This window comes from Mya arenaria, chromosome 8 (assembly GCF_026914265.1).
Source record: "Mya arenaria isolate MELC-2E11 chromosome 8, ASM2691426v1".
NCBI classification, from domain to species: domain Eukaryota; kingdom Metazoa; phylum Mollusca; class Bivalvia; order Myida; family Myidae; genus Mya; species Mya arenaria.
Window position 1 is genome coordinate 61,776,006 of NC_069129.1, and position 12,745 is coordinate 61,788,750.

Genomic DNA, 12,745 nt, shown 5'->3' on the forward strand with positions numbered 1-12,745 from the left:
GATGCTCATGCCACTCAAGTGTCATTTCTATATGACGAAAGGAAGAATAATGATGCAAAACAACGTCTATTGAGTAAGCAACTTGAAGAATGCCAAGGTCCGGCACTATGGGTGTACAATGATGCCGTATTTACCAAAGATGACTTAAAGAATATAACTAAATTACATGGAGCTACAAAGAAGTCCAAGAAAACGATAGGAAAATTTGGCTTAGGATTTTGTTCAGTGTACAATTTAACAGATGTTCCTAGCTTTATATCTGGTGGTTATTTGGTAATGTTTGATCCACACGGAACATACCTTGAAGGAGTAAACGCTCAATTAAGGAGTGGAATTAGAATTCCATTGTCTAAACAAATGCTTATAAAACGGTACGAAGACCAGTTTAAGCCTTACGAAGGGATTTTCGGATGCAATCTGCTGAGTGAGTCACTACAGAACTTCAATAAATCTCTTTTCAGATTACCTTTACGAACAGCAAAACAAGCCGATGTCAGTGAAATATCTAAAAAAGTCTATAACAATGCTGAAGTCAAAGAGTTGTTAAGCATGTTCATGAAAACTGCAGGAAATCTTTTGTTATTTTGCCAGAACGTGAAAACAGTTAATCTGTACCATATTCAAGATGGCATGTCAGTAACTAAAGCAAGCCTGTGTTATACTGTTCGGAAATCATTGATACCCTATCTTCCTCTTGGCCGAAATATAATACTAGATGCCGGTGAACATTTCGATCAGAAAAAGGTTCTGAATATAAATGAAACCGTTCGCATCGAACAGGAATTCTATCCCTGTAACATTTGGCTTGAAACGCCATGTAAAACTAAAAATCAATCAACTTGGCTAGTCACTTGGAACATGAACCCCCGAGAACACATTACGACAGCTATAGAACATTTCCCACTCACGGCTGTTGCAACCCCTGTTGACAAAACGACAAAAAAAATACTGCGGTTACACGAGCTTCCGTCGGGATATTATAACGAAGGACACTTGTTTTGTTTCCTGCCTTTACCGGTGAGAACAGGATTGCAGTTTCACATAAATGGATTTTTTAATGTGACTTCTGATCGGAAAGGTCTCTTTGTTAAAACGGAAGATGATAAATCTGACCCTGGGAAAATAAAATGGAACAACGAGTTACTTGCAAAGTCTGTGGTTAAAGCGTTTACAGATCATTTGATGCATATTGTGAGTATGGATTTAAGGTGTGAAGGGAACATTCCCGACGTGTATGACTTATGGCCAGAAAAAGATAAGGATGTTATTGGTCCTTTTATAACAGGGTTTTATCGAAGCGTTATTGAGGAAAATATTCCAATATTTAGGGGAAGGGATTGCTATTACGCCTTTGACGAAATTCTTATGTTAGATGCAAGAATTCAAGATAGTAAAATGGAAGACATATGTTACAATATGCTTATTAATATCCCTATTGATCAATCGAAGTCTGTGATTAGAATTCCAAGATTTGTTTACAAGAATATACAAAAGTATAATAAAGAAAAGAAACATCTTTTCACAGATACCGTTTTGTCTATGACAAAGATACTGCCATTTTTTCTTTGCTCGATTGAATCGCCGTACTGGGCTGATAAGGAAGAGGAGAGAAATTATTTACTGTGTTATGCAGTTCTTCAGGACGATCCTGAAATTGTTAAAGCTCTAAAGGAAAACAGATGTTTTCCCACTGAACCGAATGGAACGTTTAAGAAAGTGTCTGAACTTGTACGACACGATTCAAATATAGCCCGTATGTACCAAGCTAATGAGGAAATATTCATCTCATTGAAAAGTGGATTGCGCGAAAAAAACATAATGCTGAAGCTTATACAACTCGGTATGCATGATAAATTCCTACCCGCGCACATGCTCCTGGGCAGATGTCAGAGTGTTTTGAGACTTTCGAAAAATTGTGTAGAATGCTGCAGGTCACGGATTAAATGTATTTTGTCGTATTTGAAAACTACTGAAGGGCAACGTGCGTTGGTCGAAACAGATGAACTTAAATCAGTAAAAAGAACTTACTTCCTCCCAGTCCTGACAACACCTACTGACTGGAAATTCTCATGGAGAGCCGAGTCATGTGAACATATTGTCGTTTGTGATACAAAGAAACGGTGTAAAATGCATTCGATTTCTTCAAGGACGCTACTACTAGGACAACCAAAGCATTTATTTCCATACAGCTTCAGTCTTTGTGCTGGGTCAGTAGAATGCATATTCGATGAACTATTTGACGGACATACTCCCCAAGCTTTGATTACCTTATTAGGACTCGCTGATAGTAAGTTGCTATCAATAGACATTCTGGTACGGCAACTTGACTGTTTAGCCACTGAATTTACAAGCCCGCATGACCATTATAACCAAACAACGCAACGTATTTATGAGTCGATATACAATGCATTTGATAGGTTGTCAGTGAATCTAACAGATCAGCAAGTCGAAGAATCTATCAAATCAAGTTCCAAAACTATTTTAACGAAGCCTATCGTTTTAGTGGTTGATACAGTTGTGTGTCCAAGTAACGTTGTTTTCAATATGAAAAGATCGTGTCCTCCTGACCTTTTTGGTTTGCACAATCTATCGGAATCACAGAAAAGAGTATTTCACAAGTTTGGAGTTAAGTCTGAATGTAGTGTTGACGATATTATAAACATTCTCAAACAGAAAAAAGCTAAATGGAAAGGGAAACAATGCAACGAAGTCCAAAGCATTGTAAATCTGCTTATTAATTTTGAAAATGGTATGAGTAAAGAGAGTAAGACTTATGATGACATACACGTCGATGATCGGGACTTTATTGTTGCACCGAATTCAGATGGATATCTTCATCCAACACACATGCTTGCGATAGAGGACCCCGAGATAATTACTTCAAAAGGTCTAATGTTGTTACATGGTGATATTGCACCGAATCTAGCAAGAAAGATAGGAGTGCAGACAAAAAGGGTCCAATTCCTGCAAAGCATATCTACTGCTGTGCCATTTGGTCAACGCGAGAAGTTAACAACTAGACTTAAAGGTCTTTTGAAAGATTATCCGTGCGATGAAGGCATAATGAAAGAATTGATACAAAATGCTGATGATGCAGGGGCGACAGAAGTACATTTTATAAAATTCTACGGACGCCATGAGTCAAAAAGGGCAAAATCATTAGAACATCAAGGTAATGACCTTCCAGCGCTTTGTGTATATAATAACAGTTTTTTTAATACAGAAGACTTTATAGGGATTCAGAACCTAGGCGAGGGAAGTAAATCAGACGACCCTACTAAAACTGGTCAATTTGGTGTTGGATTCAACGCAGTCTATAATTTGACAGATTGTCCTTCGTTCTGGACAAAAGGACCTGGATTAGACGAAGAGGGAGAGTTGGTATTGTTTGACCCTTTGCTGAAAAGCATCGGAGATTACTCCCAAGGCGAACCAGGTATACGTTTCAAAGTGAGCGATCTTAACAAAGAGTTCCCTGGTACACTTAAAAACTACCCACCATTTGTTTCTAGTAAGGGAACCGTGTTCAGACTTCCGCTTCGGGCAACATCATCCCCGCTAAGTAAATATTGCATTACAGAAAAACAGCTAGACGATATTATGTTAAAGTTCACCAAAAATACGGCTGATTGCTTACATTTTCTTAAACACGTAACTTGTATAAAATTTATGACATACAACAAGGGTAAACTGTCGGAAGACTTTAAAGTGCAAACGTTGCTGTCTCGGGAGGATGAACAAAACCGTTCACAGTTTTTCACAAAGGTCAAATCTGTTTGCGAACAGAACAAAGAAAATAAGCTGGGCAATCTGTCTGTGGATTTATTTGAAACGACCTATAAAATGACCGTTAAAAGCAGTTACAGCAAAGACGTTAAGTGGTTAGTTACTAATACATTTGGAGTAAAGCAAAGTGATCAACCGCTTGAAGAACATATTACACAAGCGTTCGACGGAGGCGAACTTGGCTTGCTTCCTTTCGCCGGTGTTTCCGTAAGGCTGCCACAAGAAAGCTTTAAGTCTTTAATCGAAAGTCGGGTAAAAGAAAAATACCACAGCAAAACCAACACTGAATTCAGTCCGATCAAAGGCGTGGCCTACTGCTTCCTTCCTCTTCCTATACACACCGGGATGCCTTTTAATGTAAACGGACATTTTGCATTGGATCGAGGACGGCGTGGGTTATGGGAGGAGGGTTTCAGAAAGTCCTGGAATGAATGTGTGCTTTCCTGCTTGGTCACCGAGGCACTGAATATTGCGCTTATGTACTTACAAAAGTATTTTGAACAAGATTGCAAGGATATTTGGCATAGACAACTTATAATGAATGAATGTGTGTCCCTGTATTACCAGCATTTTCCGTGTTTACCTGTGTCAGAAGGTGCATATTGGAATAATTTTGTGACATCATTTTATCAAAGAGCATTCGCAGAACGGTTCACTGTTTTTCCGGCATTAACAACTACCTACTCAATCGAAAACCGTACCTCCGTTAAACTCGATTGGGTGTTCCCAAGTTGTGAGTCCGATAACACCGGCGGAGTATTTAACGTAGTGCGATATTTTGTGAAGGAAGCAAATATGTTTGAACATAAACATGCAAAGAATGTAGAAACAACAATGGACATTATGGGTATAAAATTAATACACGTTCTTAAGTGCATTGTAGATACCTTACGTAAAACAAAATGCGACTGCGCTTTATATGGAGATCCTAATTTTGTTATACAAATTCTTAAAAAGAATATAACAGGTTTGGAACTGGTACAAACATCCGTTCTACAAAATGTGGAGGTTGTTGAAAGTTTGTTAAGGTATGTTTGGATTGCGGAGAATTTCAAAGATAAATTAGTGGATCTTCCTCTTTGTTTGACCAATGACTCTATTCTACGACTGTTCAGCAAGAATTTTCCAGTTTTCTGCACTGAATATTACGGCCTGCTGCCGGGGTCGCCGGACAAATTTGTACACGCTAACCTTTTGTCTTGGTTGTCACCAAAAAATGTTTTGTTGGAGTTGAACGTCGTGATCAATTTCGAAGTTCAGAATATGTTAGAGTTATTGCCAATGTCTTATCCCGACATATATTGCCGTTCAACAAATGTTCGTTGGGACAAGACTCATATCGAAGAACATGAACGAGTGAAGCCGGAAATGATTGTTTCATTCTTTAACTTCATTGAGAGCAAGTCATTTGTGAAATGCAAAATAACTTCTAGTCCGGTCGTAGATGATGACTTGTTTAAGAAAAACTTGTGCCAATTTGCCGATTGGTCGTTTTTACCCTCTGTGAGTTGTTTAGGAAAAATGAAAACATTTGAGCTGATCCCCATAAAAAACCGACACCACCTTCTATTCGAATCATTTGGAAACGAAACACTGTTCACAATTATACGAAGATTGAATATTCCGTTACTAGACAGATCTTTGTTTAAGCATTCAACGATATCTTACCGTTTAGGCACGTTGTTGCCTTCAACGACGAATCCTAGTGAGTTATTGAAATGCCTCGTTTACTACAAAGCGCGGATCGCCGCAAATGATGTGAAAACAGACGAAGTTGCTACATTATTGAACTTCTTTTATGAAAATAGGAAAAAGCTAGAAAAAAGCCTTACAAACAGGACAGCCTTTTTAATTAAGTCTCTTCCCTTGTACGAAACTCTTCCCGATGGAACCTATATCAATATCGAAGACAAAAGCAATGTTGTGATAATGCCTTCTTATTTGCCAACGGAAGGATTGTGCAACTTGGCACAAACCATATCTGTTTGGTTTTTACAAAATCACTTCAATCTTCTTGTTTTGTATGCTTATTTGGAACTTCCGAGACCAGCATCTATTGATGTTTACCTGTCTTATATATTACCACACTTTGGTTTGTTACAAGAAAGTTGTTGGATGCATCACTTACTGTACATAAAAGACAATTTGCTGCTTGTACCGTTTGGTTCACAATTATCAAAAAAGCAGAAAGCTGTTTTAAACATCTTAAAGCAAACAACATTTATTCGAAAAAATGGTCAACTAAAACTTGTAAAAGAGTTATATGATGAGGAACACGAGGTTCATAGGATATTCATGAGTGAAGATAAATTTCTTCCAAATGAGTTTCGAAATGAAACATGGAACGAATTCATGATACAATTGGGGCTTATTACAAAACCATCCGGTCAAATGGTGATCGATTTTGCGAAGGAGCTGGCACAAATGGTTAATATAGATGAAGCAGACTCTCTAGATCGAAAGTCTAGGGTTCTTACCAATTGTGTTTTTGGAGAATATGGAGACAAGTTTGATGATCAAACATATTTTGATTTAAAACATATAAAGTTTGTTCTTCCCCATCAAGTGACCGAAGCTAAACAAACGATATTCAGGTCCTATTCTACAGAAGCTATGTTTATATCATTAAACGGCACATGCAGTTCTAGATTCGAAGACGTTTGCTGGAGTAGTGTTAGCCTATTAAATTCGGTACCCGATAATGACCGTATGCAAAAGTTAGGCATTCTAGATATGCCAACAGTAGATTCAGTAATAAGTCATTGTCAGAATATAACTGAGGTATTTTATGAAGATTTTGAAAACAGAGGAGATATTGAAAAAGACACAAAACGGTACTACATGGAACAGATATATGAATATTTAAACAATACGAATGAGCTTACACGGCCTGAACGTTTGAAACACACCCGTTTCGTCTTGATATCAGATGAAAAGGCTATGGTGAAAGTGTCGAACGTGTTTACAGGATCTTCAAAAGAGCAGGCTATTCCCCCATATTTATTTCAAGCTCCGAAGGAATTCCGAAAATATTTTGATCTGTTTGAAAAAATTGGGGCTAAAGATTCAGTATCATATATCCATTATGTTTCTGTTTTAAACGCAGTAAATTCTGATTTCGAAGGAGATTTGCCTAAAACAACGTTATATCTTGTTTCAAAAGCGGTTGAGAAATTGTTTGAGCAACTCCTGATATACACAGCGCAGTCATCAGACAGTGTCGACAGAAACATCAACTTATTTTTACCGAATTCAGAACAAGTTATGTCACCTTCTGCCAGTTTGACAATAGATGATAATTATGATTTTAGAACTAAACTGAATGGAAAATTGGCCATAAATTACTTTGTGGGTTTCAGGCAATTAAATGTATTGAAGTTCAGTGATCCAGTGAAACCGTTTCTATCGTTGCCTAGTCAAATACGACCTGAGATTCTTTCCGAAGTAGTGTCCGAAATAGTAATTACGAATGAAATGGAAATTGTCGAAAGCAGCGTTGAAGCAGACGATTGGGAACACTTTTTACATTCGACAGAGTTTGTTGAAGGTATCATTCGTTTACTTCGGCATCAGTCTGAAAAAGAAACTGCGACGAATTATATTACCGAAGAAGAGGAAAATGAAATCATGCAAAAACTGTCAAATGTAATGGTTTCGCAAGTGAATGGGTTAAAAACCAAACTTGCATACAAGGGTGAAATAATTCAAGGTACTGATACAAAAAAAACTTGTTTTGTTTCCAAAATGACAAACAATGAGGACCGTACTGACTGCGAATATTATCAGTTTTATTTCCAAACAAATATAACAAGTAGAAGCATGTTAAGCATAGTCCTTGTAGCGGAAGAAAATGGACTTATAGAGCTGGTTGATCTATGTACGTTGGGGAAGTTCTCAAAAAGATGTAGTCACATAATGAGCTATTTGCTAGATTTCAGAGACAAACCACATGAGATATCTTTAGAACTGGACCGACGTAAAATTGCCGCATACAATTTGCCACTTTCATATCAAGGATCAGTCTTTCCAAATCCGGGCACGTATGTAGAAGACAGATTCTTGCCCTTTCTGGTTCAAGGGATTATTCCATTTAAAAAGCACGAATACATGTTTGCTGCACTTGAAATCGAATTTGATGACGACGGTGAAGATCCAGAAAATGGAATTGTAACGTATATATACGTGCATATTTTAAGTGAAATAGCAAGTTCCAATGGTTCAATACATCTTGGCATTCGATATATCGTTAATGTGGGAGATCGATACGAAGAGACTGTCGAAGTTCCAATTTATCGACTTTATAGATTTTTGCCGCAAACCCAAGAGAGTTCGCAAGATGTAGTTGTGTTTGACTCTGAGCCAGTCGGGGCAATAGCTTTTGACGAAAATTGCCGTCGTATAAGAGAGATGTTAACAGAAGCATTCCGACTTGGCGATCAGGCATTGAAAATCGTAATTCGACGTCTAATTAAAAAATGGCACCCTGACAAAAATGTCGGAAATGAAAGCTATTGTACGCGAATATATAATTACTTAAGAGAACTTATTTTACGACTTGAGAGGGGCGAAAGTATTTACGAGGAAATAGTGAATGCTACCACTGGAATGTCAGCCCCAGATATGTCAGGCTCGAGTTATAAGACAACAACAGAGAGAGCATATCAAACAGGGGGAACATACGCTCGTGGATACAGAGCAAACATTGACGAATACAATAGGTCATTTCGCCAGGGTCATTATTCGCATCGATCATCCGATAGTACTCCAAGACCTAGTATTGGAGAGTCTAGAAGATGGCTGAGACAGGCGAAGCAAGACTACTCGGCCGCTAAAAGAGCTCTAGAATGCACGGAGCACATTCAACAAAAGAGTTACAATTGGATATGCTTTATGTGCCATCAGGCAAGTCAAAGTTTACGTAATTAGTAACATATAATTATATATTCATATCTTTATTCATTATTTAGTTATATCTTATGATGAAATGAAGTATAACGGGAATAATATAAAATAATTATGATCCTCATACGCGTATAGAAAATTAACACTGTTATAATTATTACCGGGTATGCAATGCATATAAATGCGACGGTTAAATCCTATCTAACAGTATTGTGACACATTGTACTAACGTGTTTCTTCCCATTCCCAGGCTTGTGAGAAGGCATTAAAAGCAGTCTGGTTTTCCAAAGACGCAAACTTATGCCCACAGAGAGTCCACAGTCTTACCTCTATTGTGCGTGGTCTAGATCATGCCGATCTTCAACAGGAGGTTGGTATTAATTTGTATAGCGTTAAAACACTGTCGGAAATAAGTAAAAATATTCATGTTTTGGAACATTTTTAGTAAGCAATTCTAAACTTATTTGAACAATAACTTTTTTGTATTATTCATGTAAAATTCTGCGTATAAATGTCGATTGTCTGGAAAAGTTTTAATCGGACTTGTTACTTAATGTTCACATTCATCTGGAGATGTACTTTGTCCATCCTACTTACATGTAAAAAGACATACATGTATATCAAAAATGGCGGTAATCAAAATGGTACTTTGTGCATATCTTATTTGGTTAAATAGGCAGCCTAAACAAAACAATATAAATTATATATATAATGACATGTTTGTGTTCATTCGTTTTGCAAACTAAACAAATATATTTAATTATCTTGTATTTTACATGCAGCACAGTCGATGGTCAAATGAACAGTGGCAGATTGAAAAATACGCAGTATTTGGCATCATAATGTCTTGAATAGTCTAGCCCTTATTTTTAGCTCACCTGAGCACAAAGTGCTCAAGGTGAGCTATTGTGATCGCCCTGTGTCCGTCGTAGGCGTCCGTCGTCGTCCGTCGTCAACAATTTGACTGTTAACACTCTAGAGGTCACAATTTGGGCACAATCTTAAATAAACTTGGTCAAAATGTTACTCTCAGTAAAATCTTGGACGAGTTTGATATTAGGTCATCTGGGTTTAAAAACTAGGTCACTAGGTCAAATTAAAGGAAAAGCTTGTTAACACTATAAAGGTCACATTTATGGCTGTATCTTCATGAAAGTTGGTCAGAATGTTAATATTAATAATCTCTAAGTCAAGTTTAAATCCGGGTCATGTGTGGTCAAAATCTAGGTTATTAGGTCAAATCATAGGAAAAGCTTGTTAGCACACTAGAAGTCACATTTATGACTGTATGTTCATGAAACTTAGTCAGAATGTTTATATTGATTAGCTCTAGGCCAAGTTCGAATCTGGGCCATGTGCGGTTCACCAGGTCAAATAATAGAAAAGCATGTTAACACTCTAGAGGCCACATTTATAACCATATGTTCATGGAACTTTATCAGAATGTTATTCTTGATGATCTTTTTGTAGGATGAGTTTGAAACTGGGTAATCAGAGGTCAAAAACAAGGCCACTAGGTCAAATCATAGAAAAACTTTGTAAACGCTGTAGATGTTACATTCTCTCTTTGATAACCATGGAACTATTTCAGAATGTTTGTGTTTATGAAGTCTATGTCAAGTTTGAAACTGGGTAACCTGAGTTTACAAACTAGGTCACGAAGTCAATTCATAGAAAACATTGTTTAAACACTGTTGAGGCCATAGGTCTACTTTATCTATATGAAACCAGGTCAGAAATGTACTTATTACAGCAAGGTAAGGTTTGCAACTGGGTCATCCGTGATATTAAAAAAATCGTCCGTGATATTTAAAAAAAAACTTGGTCACTAGGAAGGATCTTAACCCCTGTCACAATTGCCCTCGCCCTGGAAACACTTATTTCACACTTGAATTGGATCAGGTGAGCGATACAGGGCCTTCAGGGCCCTCTTGTTTAATATTTTGGCAATACATGGAACATGACTGTTAATTTGGTTTGTCGTTACCATGCCGGACAAGTCGGTTTCCTGCGGGTACTCCGGTTTCCCAAAAACACAAAGATTCGCTTTCGCGTAACACCGTGCCAACGGGAGTGATAAATGTAATGTTGCATTAACTTATTTCGCAATAGACGTAAAATGAAAATGTTTAAATTAAAATATATATTGTTTTCAGGCAACATTGTTTGAGGGACGTCTACAGATAGAAGGTAGACAATATTTTAGACTTCGATATCCGGATTGTGTAGCTGGAAACAATATCCCTTCTGATATGTTTCATGATGACGACGCTAGATTTGCCGTGGAATCAGCAAAACGCATGTTGGATATAGTCGATGACTTTACGAATTAAGGACCCGTCATTATATCAAAACACTCAGACGACACCAGCTGTTTGCCGTCAGTGTTAAATAGTATATATATTGTGTTTATATTTTGTTATGAAATGTTCACTGCTATTAGTGAAAAACAGTTGATTATCTGTGAACGTAACCATAAACATGTAAATGGTTTGTTTGAATATAAGTAATAGTATTACCCGTTGATATGTATGTGGTATAGCATATTTTTAATAGTGTTGTAGCTTAGGACATTAAAATATTTGTAAAATGTATTTTTATATACTATATGACTGTTACAAGTTTGTATGTCTTCTGATTCCTTAGTTTGTATTTATATAAATATGACTCTTTACAATAATTTAGTTTGACGTTGTACATATGAAACTTTGGTATGATGTCTATACAGTATAATTGGAATGGTATTGCCCATTTTAATCGTTACAAAGTGTCGCCTTTAAAACTAGCATATAAACCATTTGTATACGCACTTTCAAACGTTTAAAATAATGTATCATTATTTTTGCTTGTTATTTCATCTTTTTTTAAAAAACCTTTTATCGCAATAAGATGTGTTTGAGTATAGCAATTAATCTCATAAAAGTATTGCCCTCCATCTATCGCGTAAGGAGAGGTTTAATTGCAAGATTATCTGTTGTAAATTTGTTCATAACTTTTTGATTTTCCTAATACATGATAGTCCTAACCCTGTTTATGATCCAAAGTAAATGTATATATTCGTTATTGTCCCTTCAGTTTCCATTGTTTTAAAAGCAACTGAATGTGCTTTTCAATTCCTTTATATTTCATAAAATTGTAGTGTTATCAATTCCTGACGTGCTATGTATATATGTATTGTTTCCTTCTTTAGCCTATGTATATAGGAGTATGGAATATATATTTAAGTATTATTTTATTCTTGCGTAATTTATGTAGATTAATTTATGTCGTATAAAACTCAATGAATGAAGCCATGTAGGTGTATATTGGCTTAAAGAAAAATGAGCCATTATTGCATAGTGTATGTAACTGTGATTTTATGGAAAATAGTTAACTAGTTATTTGTATATATTCTTTTTTATAACTATATGTATGAATTTTATTAGCTGTAATGATTTCAACAATGCTATGACTCCTTTGGAGATATTTAACTTTTGTCTTTATTGAACATAAAAAGTATGTAAGAATGTTAGACTGGTTTAACTGTTGGACATAACTCCTTCCTACTTGTCGCTGATGGATTTATAAGGATACTTTATTTTTGGAGGCATTCTTTTCTCTTGAAGCCATTTTTGTTACATATTTTTCATTCTCGGTTAACTAATAAATTGTGTGCCATGATATTTCGATGTTTAAACAACATTGTGTTGGTTTACCATTGTATATTTTGCATTTAGGTATCCCATTACTGTATTTTGTATATTCCAAAGATTATAAATTTTGTTTTATCAGACGTCGGACTTCATAATATGATGTGTTTATTTACAATGAAAGTATGTGTTATTTGCTTTTTATTCTAAAGGTAAAGCCAGTATTTGGCGTGGGCCTTGTTAGTATAAAAATCCTAGAGTTTTTCACATAAGTATTGTGTAAATATTTTTGCTACGAAGTATGTAGTATTTGACTAATCAAAGACCTGATGTTGATTATATGCCATAAATCATAGGTTTTTATGAAAATATAAATATTAGTAAATCGAGAAGATGTAGCCAGTATTTGGCGTAGGCCTTCACAGTTA